Source organism: Triticum urartu, chromosome 7 (genome assembly GCF_003073215.2).
Source record: "Triticum urartu cultivar G1812 chromosome 7, Tu2.1, whole genome shotgun sequence".
In the NCBI taxonomy this organism is placed as follows: Eukaryota; Viridiplantae; Streptophyta; class Magnoliopsida; order Poales; family Poaceae; genus Triticum; species Triticum urartu.
In genome coordinates, this window is record NC_053028.1 from 328,849,027 (window position 1) to 328,861,749 (window position 12,723).

A 12,723-nucleotide genomic window follows, 5' to 3' on the forward strand; every position below is an offset into this window, starting at 1 on the left:
CTGGCAGATTGTTTACGTGTTAATCAATTTTGCCAAGGTTGTTGTAGTTGATCCATGCATGCTATGAGATAGTTCTTGCCATGTTTAGCTTCTTGATCATGTCTTCTTGCTGGTAGTATGCTTAGTTTGTCATGCAATGCCTTGTGTGGAGTGCATCGAGCTCGCAAACATGCCTTCATAATTCTGTTTATGCCATGTTCAGTTTTCTGCTAAGTATGAATCTGTTAACGAAACTTGCTATGTTTACATGGGTGCCATCATATCTTCTGATCCCTTTTGGCTTATGGTCAGTAAGGGACTTTTGTTATATGCTTTGAGTACATTCATGCCATGCCTTTTCTTGATATGTTCTGTTCCTGTAACATGTTGTTACCTTGCTCTAAACATTGCTTCCTGATGTTAATTCCTGACATGTTAGTATTTTCACTAAGTCTGTGAAGCTGTTATCTTTTGCACTTTTGCCATGCTTGTTTGAACTTGCTCTTGTGTGATTTAGCCGTAGCTCAGTGTTCATATTTTGTGAAGCATCTTGAGTAGATCTCTGCCATGTGCCTTGTTGCTGTGTTAGAGTGCAGTAGCTTAGTTTCTTGTTGCATTTTAGATGGCATCGTGTTGTTGATCGCAGAATCGTGCCATTCTTGTTTTGCTTGTCATTTGCAAACCATGCATCCGATTCCGGTGATCTTTATACCGATTTCGACCGAAATCAACTCATCTTTCCAGAGGCACTCTTGGTTTGCCAATTTGAGGACTGGTTCAATATTTTCCTTCCGAAGCACGCATATGCATTGCATATCACATCCCGCATATCATGCCATGTTTTGCATCATGTTGCTTGCGCATTGCACCGTGGTTGATTGTGGTTTCCTTTGCTTGTGTTCTTGCCTTGGGTAGAGCCGGCAGACCAGTATGTGATCGAGGAACCCGTTGAGTACGCTTACGAGGACCAAGCTTACGTCAACTCGGAGAACTTTGCAGGCAAGATGACCATACCCTCGAAATCACTTCTATCTTTGCTTGCTAGTTGCTCGCTCTTTTGCTATGCCGTGATACCTACCACTTGCTATATCATGCCTCCCATATTGCCATGTTAAGCCTTTAACCCACCTTTCCAGCAAACCGTTGTTTGGCTATGTTACCGCTTTGCTCAGCACCTCTTATAGCGTTGCTAGTTGCAGGTGAAGATGGAGTTTGTTCCATGTTGGAACATGGATATTGTTAGGATATCATTATTATATATTGTTTACTTTAATGCATCTATATACTTGGTAAAGGGTGGAAGGCTCGGCCTTATTCCTGGTGTTTTGTTCCACTCTTGCCGCCCTAGTTTCCGTCATACCGGTGTTATGTTCCTTGATTTTGCGTTCCTTACATGGTTGGGTTATAATGGGAACCCCTTGAAAGTTCGCCTTGAGTCGCCTTGAATAAAACTCCTCCAGCAAGGCCCAACCTGGTTTTACATTTGCACTAACAACCTATCACCTTCCCTTGGGTTCTGGCAGACAAGGGTCATCTTTATTTTAAGCCCGAGCCAGTGCTTGTCTAAGTGTTGGTCCGAACCTGTCAGCAGCCGGTGGCCACAAGGGGCAACTCTGCGCTGGCCTACCGGAATCTTGACAATCTGGTGTTGCCCTGAGAACGAGATATGTGCAGCTCCTATCAGGATGTCGGCACATCGGCGCTTTGCTGGTCTTGTTTTACCATTGTCGAGATGTCTTGTAACCGGGATTCCGAGTCTGATCGGGTCGTCCTGGGAGAAGGAATATCCTTCATTGACCGTGAGATCTTGTGATGGGCTAAGTTGGGACACCCCTGCAGGGTTTTGAACTTTCAAAAGCCGTGCCCGCGGTTATGGGAATATGGGAATTTGTTAATGTCCGGTTGTAGAGAACTTGACACTTAACTTAATTAAAATGCATCAACTGCGTGTGTAGCCGTGATGGTCTCTTTCCGGCGGAGTCCGGGAAGTGAACCCGGTCTCGGGTTATGTTTGAACATAAGTAGTTTCAGGATGTTTCAGGATCACTTCTTGATCACTTCTATTTCACGACTGTGCTTTTCTTCTTTTCTCGCTCTTACTTGCCTAAGTTAGCCACCATATATGCTAGTGCTTGCTGCAGCTCCACCTCACTACCTTTTCCTACCCATAAGCTTAAATATTCTTGATCGCGAGGGTGTGAGATTGCTGAGTCCCCGTGACTCACAGATTACTTCCAAAACCAGTTGCAGGTGCCGATGATACCGTGCAGGTGACGCAACTGAGCTCAAGGAGGAGCTCGATGAAGATCATTTTTGTTGTGTTGTTTCGTTTCCAGTTGATCGGTAGTGGATCCCAGTCGGGGCGATCGGGGATCTAGCATTAGGGGTTGTCTTTCTTTACTTGGTTCCGTAGTCGGACCTTGATTGTATTCTGGATGATGTAATGCCATATTTATGTATTGTGTGAAGTGGCGATTGTAAGCCAACTCTTTATCCCTTTCTTATTCAGCACATGGGATGTGTAAAGATTACCCCTCTTGCGACATGCCTACTATGCGGTTATGCCTCTAAGTCATGCTCCGACACGTGGGAGATATAGCCGCATCGTGGGTGTTACAACAAGTGTGGTAAAAGGATAGTATTGCCCCTTCTCTCTTTTCTATTTTTTTTATTTGGGCCTTCTCTCAATTTTTTGTCCACTTTTTTTATTTAGTCTGGAGTCTCATCCCGACTTGTGGGGGAATCATAGTCTCCATCATCCTTTCCTCACATGGGACAATGCTCTAATAATGAAGATCATCACACTTTCATTTACTTAGAACTCAAGAATTATAACTCGATACTTAGAATAAAATATGACTCCATGTGGATGCCTCCGGCGGTATACTGGGATGTGCTATGAACCAAGAGTGACATGTATGAAAGAATTATGAATCGTGGCTTTGCCACAAATACGATGTCAACTACATGATCATGCAGAGCAATATGACAATGATAGAATGTGTCAATTAAACGGAACGGTGGAAAGTTGCATGGCAATGTATCTCGGAATGGCTATGGGAATGACACAATAGGTAGGTATGGTGGCTGTTTTGAGGAAGGTATATGGTGGGTGTATGGTACCAGCGAAAGTTGCGCGGCACAAGAGAGGCTAGCAATGGTGGAAGGGTGAGAGTGTGTATGATCCATGGACTCAACATTAGTCATAAAGAACTCATATGCTTATTGCAAAAATCTATTAGTTATCGAAACGAAGTACTATGTGCATGCTCCTAGGGGGATAGATTGGTAGGAAAAGACCATCGCTCGTCCCCGACCGCCACTCATAAGGAAGACAATCAATAAATAAATCATGCTCCGACTTCATCACATAACGGTTCACCATACGTGCATGCTACGGGAATCACAAACTTTAACACAAGTATTTTTCAAATTCACAACTACGCACTAGCATGACTCTAATATCGCCATCTTCATATCTCAAAACAATCATAAGGAATCAAACTTCTCATAGTATCCAATGCACTTTATATGAAAGTTTTTATTATATCCCTCTTGGACGCCTATCCATGTTAGGACTAAATTTATAACCAAAAAAATTACCATGCTGTTAAGAGACTCTCAAAATAATATAAGTGAAGCACGAGAGTTCGTCAATTTCTATAAAATAAAACCACCGATGTGCTCTAAAAGATATAAGTGAAGCACAAAGAGCAATGTTGCCTAGCTCAAAAGATATAAGTGAAGCACAAAGAGTATTCTAATAAATTACGATTCAAGCGTGTCTCTCTCAAAAGGTGTGTATAGCAAGGATAATTGTGGCAAACTAAAAAAATCAAAGACTCAAATCATACAAGACGCTCCAAGCAAAACTCATATCATGTGGTGAATACAAATATAGCCTCAAGTAAAGTTACCGATAGACGAAGACAAAAGAGGGGATGCCTTCAGGGGCATCCCCAAGCTTAGGCTCTTGGTATCCTTGAATATTACTTTGGGGTTCCTTGGGCATCCCCAAGCTTAGGCTCTTGCCACTCCTTATTCTACAGTCCATCAAATCCTTACCCACAACCTGAAAACTTCACAATACAAAACTCAACAGAAAATTTCGTAAGCTCCGTTAGTATGAGGAAATAAATCACCACTTTTGGTACTGTTGTGAACTCATTATTTATTTAAATTGGTGTAATATCTACTGTATTCCAACTTTTACATGGTTCATACCCCACGATACTAGCCATAGATTCATCAAAATAAGCAAACAACACATAGAAAACAGAATCTGTAAAAAATAGAACATTGTGTAGCAATCTGGATATTTCGATTACTTCTGTCACTCTAAAACTTCTGAAAAATTAGGACCTAATAAATTTGTTTATTAATCTTCTGCAAAAAGAATCAGTATTTTATCACGCTCCTGTTAGAAATGAGAATTGTTTTCCTGAGTGCAAAAGTTTCTGTTTTTCAGCAAGATCAAGTCAACTATTACCGTAAGCTATCCCAAAGTCTTGCTCAGCCCATAGCAGCCACGAAGCAGCCATGTAAAACTTGCAACAAGAAAGTATAGGACGTCTAACTTGTTTTTGCAGGGCATGTTGTGATGTGATATGGTCAAGGCATGATGCTAAATTTTATTGTATGAGATGTTCATGTTTTGTAACCGAGTTATCGGCAACTGGCAGGAGCCATATGGTTGTCGCTTTATTGTTTGCAATGCAAACGCCCTGTAATGCTTTACTTTATCACTAAGAGTTAGCGATAGTCGTAGAAGCATAAGTTGGCGATACGACAATGATGCTACGATGGAGATCAAGGTGTCACGCCGGTGACGATGGTGATCATGACGGTGCTTCGGAGATGGAGATCACAAGCACAAGATGATGATGGCCATATCATATCACTTATATTGATTGCATGTGATGTTTATGTTTTATGCATCTTATCTTGCTTTGATTGAAGGTAGCATTATAAGATGATCTCTCACTAAATTATCAAGGTATAAGTGTTCTCCCTGAGTATGCACCATTGCGAAAGTTCTTCGTGCTGAGACACCACGTGATGATTGGGTGTGATAGGCTCTACGTTCAAATACAACGGGTGCAAAATAGTTGCACACGCGGAATACTCAGGTTAAACTTGACGAGCCTAGCATATAACAGATATGACCTCGGAACACTGAGACCGAAAGGTCGAGCATGAATCATATAGTAGATATGATCAACATAGTGATGTTCACCATTGAAACTACTCCATCTAACATGATGATCGTACATGGTTTACTTGATATGGACCACGTGATCACTTAGAGGATTGGAGGGATGTCTATCGAAGTGGGAGTTCTTTAATAATTTTATTAACTGAACTTTAATTTATCATGAACTTAGTCCTGGTAGTATTAGCATATCTATGTTGTAGATCAATAGCTCGCGATGTTGCTCCCCGTTTATTATTTATATGTTCCTAGATAAAACTAGGTTGAAAGATCTTAGTAGCAATAAAGCGGATTGGATCCGTGATCTGAGGTTTATCCTCATTGCTGCACAAAAGAATTATGTCCTTGATGCACCGCTAGGTGACAGACCTATTGCAGGAGTAGATGCAGACGTTATGAACATTTTGACAAAAGCTCGGTATGATGACTACTTGATAGTTAAGTGCACCATGCTTTACGGCTTAGAACCGGGACTTCAAAAATGTTTTGAATGCCACGGAGCATATAAGATGTTCCAAGAGTTGAAATTGGTATTTCATACTCATGCCCGTGTCGAGAGGTATGAGACCTCTAACAGTACTTCGCCTACAAGATGGAGGAGAACAGCTCAACCGGTGAGCATGTGTTCAGATTGTCTGGGTACTACAATTGCTTGAATCAAGTGGGAGTTAATCTTCCAAATAAGATAGCAATTGACAGAATTCTCTAGTCACTATCACCAAGTTACTAGAACTTCGTGATGAAATATAATATGCAAGGGATGACGAAAGTAATTCCCGAGCTCTTTGCGATGCTGAAATCGACGAAGGTAGAAATCAAGAAAGAGCACCAAGTGTTGATGTTTAACAAGACCACTAGTTTCAAGTAAAGGGACAAAGGGAAGAAAGGGGAACTTCAAGAAGAACGGCAAGCAGGTTGCTTCTCAAGAAGAAGCCCAAGTCTGGACCTAAGCCTGAAACTAAGTGCTTCTACTGCAAAGGGACTGGTCACTGGAAGCGGAACTACCCCAAGTATTTGGTGGATAAGAAGGATGGCAAAGTGAACAAAGCTATATTCGATATACATGTTATTGATGTGTACTTTACTAGTGTTTATAGCAACCCCTCCGTATTTGATACTGGTTCAGTTGCTAAGAATAGTAACTCGAAACGGGAGTTGCAGAATGAACAGAGACTAGTTAAGGGTGAAGTGACGATGTGTATTGGAAATGGTTCCAAGATTGATATGATCATCATCGCAAACTCCCTATACTTTCGGGATTAGTGTTAAACCTAAAATAAATGTTATGTAGTGTTTGGGTTGAGCATGAATATGATTGGATCATGTTTATTGCAATATGGTTATTCATGTAAGTTAGAGAATAATTGTTGTTCTGCTTACATGAATAAAACCTTCTATGGTCATACACCCAATGAAAATGGTTTGTTGGATCTCGATCGTGGTGATACACATTTTCATAGTATTGAAGCCAAAATATGCAAAGTTAATAATGATAGTGCAACTTATTTGTGGCACTGCCGTTTAGGTCATATTGGTGTAAAGCGCATGAAGAAAATCCATGCTGATGGGATTTTAGAATCACTTGATTATGAATCAGTTGATTCTTGCGAACCATGCCTCATGGGCAAGATGAATAAGACTCCGTTCTCCGGAACAATGGAGCGAGAAATAGATTTGTTGGAAATCATACATACTAATGTATGTGGTCCGATGAATATTGAGGCTCGCGGCAGGTATCATTATTTTCTGATCTTCACAGATGATTTGAGCAGATATGAGTATATCTACTTGATGAAACACAAATCTGAAACATTTGAAAAGTTCAAAGAATTTCAGAGTGAAGTGGAGAATCATCGTAACAAAAATAAAAGTTTCTACGATATGATCGCAGAAGTAAAATATTTGAGTTACGAGTTTGGCCTTCAGTTAAAACAATGTGAAATAGTTTCACTACTCACGCCACCTGGAACACCACAGTGTAATGGTGCGATCTATGATGTCTCTTACCGATTTACCAGTATCATTTTGGGGTTATGCATTAGAGAAAGCTACATTCACGTTAAATAGGGCACCATCTAAATCCGTTGAGACGACACCGTATGAACTATGGTTTGGCAAGAAACCTAAGCTGTCGTTTCTTAAAGTTTGAGGTTGCAATGCTTATGTGAAAAAGTTTCAACCTGATAAGCTCAGACCCAAATCGGAGAAGTGCATCTTCATAGGATACCCAAAAGAAAATGTTGGGTACACCTTCTATCACAGATCCGAAGGCAAGATATTCATTGCTGAGAATGGATCCTTTCTAGAGAAGGAGTTTCTCTCGAAAGAAGTGAGTGGGAGGAAAGTAGAACTTGATGAGGTAACTGTACCTGCTCCCTTATTGGAAAGTAGTTCATCACAGAAATCTGTTCCTATGACTACTACACCAATTAGTGAGGAAGCTAATGATGATGATCATGTAACTTCAGATCAAGTTACTACCGAACCTCGTAGGTAAACAAGAGTGAGATCCGCACCAGAGTGGTACGGTAATCCTGTTCTGGAGGTCATGTTACTTGACCATGACGAACCTACAAACTATGAGGAAGCGATGATGAGCCCAGATTCTACGAAATGGCTTGAGGCCATGAAATCTGAGATGAGATCCATGTATGAGAACAAAGTATGGACTTTGATTGACTTGCCCAATGATCGGCGAGCCATTGAGATTAAATGGGTCTTCAAGAGGAAGACGGACGCTGATAGTAGTGTTACTATCTACAAAGCTAGAATTGTCGCAAAAAAAGGTTTTTGACAAGTTCAAGGTGTTGACTATGATGAGAGTTTCTTCGTATCTATGCTTAAGTCTGTCCGAATCATGTTAGAAATTGCCGCATTTTATGAAATCTGGCAAATGGATAAACAAAACTGCATTCCTTAATGGATTTATTTAAGAAGAGTTGTATATGATGCAACCATAAGGTTTTGTCAATCCTAAAGGAGCTAACAAAATATGCAAGCTCCAACGATCCATCTATGGACTGGTGCAAGCATCTAGGAGTTGGAATATACGCTTTGATAAGTCGATCAAAGCATATAGTTTTATACAGACTTGCGATGAAGCCTGTATTTACAAGAAAGTGAGTGAGAGCACTACAAAATTTCTGATAAGTATATGTGAATGACATATTGTTGATCGGAGATAATGTAGAATTATTCTGCAAAGCATAAAGGAATGTTTGCAAGGAGTTTTTCAAAGAAAGACCTCGGTGAAACTGCTTACATATTGAGCATCAAGATCTATATAGATAGATCAAGATGCTAGATAAGTTTTTCAATAAGTACATACCTTGACAAGATTTTGAAGTAGTTCAAAATGGAATAGTCAAAGAAAGAGTTCTTGCCTGTGTTACAAGGTGTGAAATTGAGTAAGACTCAAATCCCGACCACGACAGAAGATAGAAAGAGAATGAAAGTCATTCCCTATGCCTTGGCCATAGGTTCTATAAAATATGCCACGCTATGTACTAGATCTATTGTATACCCTACACTGATTTTGGCAAGGGAGTACAATAGTGATCTTGGAGTAGATCACTGGACAGCGGTCAAAATTATCCTTAGTGAAATAAGGATATGTTTCTCGATTATGGAAGTGACAAAAAGGTTCGTCATAAAAGGTTACGTCGATGCAAATTTTGACATTGATCCAAATGACTCTAAGTCTCAATCTGGATACATATTGAAAGTGGGAGCAATTAGCTAGAGTAGCTCCATGGAGAGCATTGTTGACATAGAAATTTGCAACATACATACAGATCTGAATGTTGCAGACCCGTTGATTAAACTTCTCTCACAAGCAAAACATGATCACACCTTAGTACTCTTTGGGTGTTAATCACATAGCGATGTGAACTAGATTATTGACTCTAGTAAACCCTTTGGGTGTTGCTCACATGACGATGTGAACTATGGGTGTTAATCACATGGCGATGTGAACTATTGATGTTAAGTCACATGGCAATGTGATCTAGATTATTGACTCTAGTGCAAGTGGGAGACTGAAGGAAATATGCCCTAGAGGCAATAATAAAGTTATTATTTATTTCCTTATTTCATGATAAATGTTTATTATTCATGCTCGAATTGTATTAACCGGAAACATAATACATGTGTGAATACATAGACAAACAGAGTGTCACTAGTATGCCTCTACTTGACTAGCTCGTTGATCAAAGATGGTTAAGTTTCCTAACCATAGACATGAGTTGTCATTTGACTAACGGGATCACATCATTAGGAGAATGATGTGATTGACTTGACCCATTCTGTTAGCTTAGCACTTGATCGTTTAGTTTGTTGCTATTGCTTTCTTCATGACTTATACATGTTCCTATGAGTATGAGATTATGCAACTCCCGTTTATCGGAGGAACACTTTGTTTGCCACCAAACGTCACAATGTAACTGGGTGATTATAAAGGTGCTCTACAGGTGTCTCTGAAGGTGCTTGTTGGGTTGGCGTATTTCGAGATTAGGATTTGTCACTCCGATTGTCGGAGAGGTATCTCTGGGCCCACTCGGTAATGCACATCACTATAAGCCTTGCAAGCATTGCAACTAATGAGTTAGTTGCGGGATGATGTATTACGGAATGAGTAAAGAGACTTGCCAGTAACGAGATTGAACTAGGTATTGAGATACCGACGATCGAATCTCGGGCAAGTAACATACCGATGACAAAGGGAACAACGTATGTTGTTATGCGGTCTGACCGATAAAGATCTTCGTAGAATATGTAGGAGCCAATATGGACATCCAGGTCCAGCTATTGGTTATTGACCAGAGAGGTGTCTTGGTCATGTCTACATAGTTCTCGAACCCGTAGGGTCCGCACGCTTAACGTTCGTTGACGATATAGTATTATGAGTTATGTATGTTGGTGACCGAATGTTGTTCAGAGTTTCGGATCAGATCACGGATATGACAAGGAACTCCAGAATGGTCCGGAAGTAAAGATTGATATGTGGATAGTAGTGTTTGATCTTCGGAAGGGTTCCAGAATTCACCGGAAGGGGTTCCGGATGTTTCCCGAAATGTTTGGGCACGAGAACACTTTATTTGGGCCAAAGGGGAAAGCCCATGAGGTTTTTGGAAAGCGCAAAAGGAAGTTTTGCGGAGTCCAGGGGCCAGACGCCAGGGTCCCTGGCGTCTGGGTCCAGATGCCGGGAACCCTGGCGTCTGGCCCTGGAGTCCGAGAAGGACTCTTGCCTTTCGGGTGAAACCGACTTTGTGGAGGCTTTTACTCCAAGTTTCCACCCCAAGGCTCAACATATAAATAGACGGGCAGGGCTAGCACCCAAGACACATCAAGAAACACCAAGCCGTGTGACGGCTACCCCATCCCCTCTAGTTTATCCTCCGTCATAGTTTTCGTAGTTCTTCACCAACACCATCACCACGCCGTCATGCTGCCGGAACTCATCCACTACTTCGCCCCTCTTGTTGGATCAAGAAGGCGAGGACGTCATCGAGCTGAATGTGTGTTCAACGCGGAGGTGTCGTACGTTCGGTACTTGATCGGGACAGATCGTGAAGGTGTACGACTACATCAACCGCGTTGATAAACGCTTCCGCTTACGGTCTACGGGGTACGTAGACAACACTCTCCCCTCTCATTGCTATACATCACCATGATCCTGCATGTGTGTAGGAAAATTTTGAAATTACTACGTTCCCCAACACCAGGTGGCCCACGAGGCAGGGGGCGCGCCCTCCACCCTCGTGGACAGTGGGTGGCCCCCTCGGGTGCTTTCTTTGCCCAATACTTTTAATATATTCCAAAACTGACTTTCATGGAGTTTCAGGACTTTTGGAGTTGTGCAGAATAGGTCTCCAATATTTACTCCTTTTCCAGCCCAGAATTCCAGCTCCCGGCATTCTCCCTCTTCATGTAAACCTTGTAAAATGAGTAAGAAAAGTCATACGTATTGTGACCTCACTGTCCTCAAGCGGAAGCCGATATCGAGAAATAGGTCCACATGTCTAGAGATAGAGGTGTCGATAAAATAAAATACGGACATGAGGGCATCATGATCATTCTTAGAATAGCAACATATATATATATATATTCATATGATTTCTTATGCTGAAGTAACAATATATTCACAATGTAAAGTATGAATCAGAAACTTCATTGAAAAACTAGCAAACTATAATCTCAGTCATTGAAGCAATTGCAATTTATCATAACATCGGAAAGAGTCAATATAATAGCTTGTCAGCAAGTCCACATACTCAACTATCATTTAGTCTTTCACAATTTCTAACACACAGGCAATACTTATGGGTATGAAGTTTTAATTGGACACAGAGAAAGATAGGAGCTTATAGTTTTGCCTCCCAACCTTTTACCTCAAGGTTAACGTCGACAATAATACTTTACGAAAACCCACATCCAATTGGATATATATATCAGGATCTTTCCAACACATAGTGCTTGCCAAAGGATAAAGTGTAAAAAGGAAAGGTGAAGATCACCATGACTCTTGTATAAGGTATAAGACAAAAATAAAAGATAGGCTCTTCGCAGAGGGAAGCAGAGGTTGTCACATGCTTTTATGGTTGGATGCACAAAATCTTAATGCAAAAGAACGTCACTTTATATTGTCACTTGTGATAGGGACCTTTATTATGCAGTCTGTCGCTTCCATTTCTTCCATATCACAAGATCGTATAAAGCTTATTTTCTCCACACTAATAGATCATACATATTTAGAGATCAATTTTTATTGCTTGCAACAATGACAACTTACTTGAAGGATCTTATGTAACGCCCACGATGCGGCTATAGCTCCCACATGTCGAGGCACGACTTAGAGACATAACTGCATAGTGGTTTTGTCGCAACAAGAGTCATCTTCACAAACATCCCATGTAATGAATAAGACAGGGATAAATAGAGTTGGCTTACACTCGCCACGTCACACAATACATAAATAACTCATACATCATCCGAAATACACACATAGACCGACTACGGTCAAATCCAAATGAAAAAGGAAGATAAACCCCAAAAGCTAGATCCCCGATCGTCCCAACTGGGCTCCACTACTGATCATCAGGAAATGACACATAATAACGACCAAAGACCTCGTCGAACTCCCACTTGAGTTCGGTAGCATCACCTGCACTGGTATCATCGGCACCTGCAACTGTTTTGGAAGTATCCGTGAGTCACGAGGACTCAGCAATCTCACACTGGCGAGGTCAAGACTATTTAAGCTTATGGGTAGGATTAGGTAATGAGGTGGAGCTGCGGCAAATGCTAAGCAAATATGGTGGCTAACATACGCAAATATGAGTAAGATGAGAAGCTACGCAACAGTCGTTAAGCTAGAAGTGATCCTGAAACTACTTATGTTCAAACATAACACAAACCGTGTTCACTTCCCAGACTCCGCCGAAAAGAGACCATCACGGCTACACAAGCGATTGATTCATTTTAATTAAGTCAAGTGTCAAGTTCTCTACAACCGGATATTAACAAATTCCCAT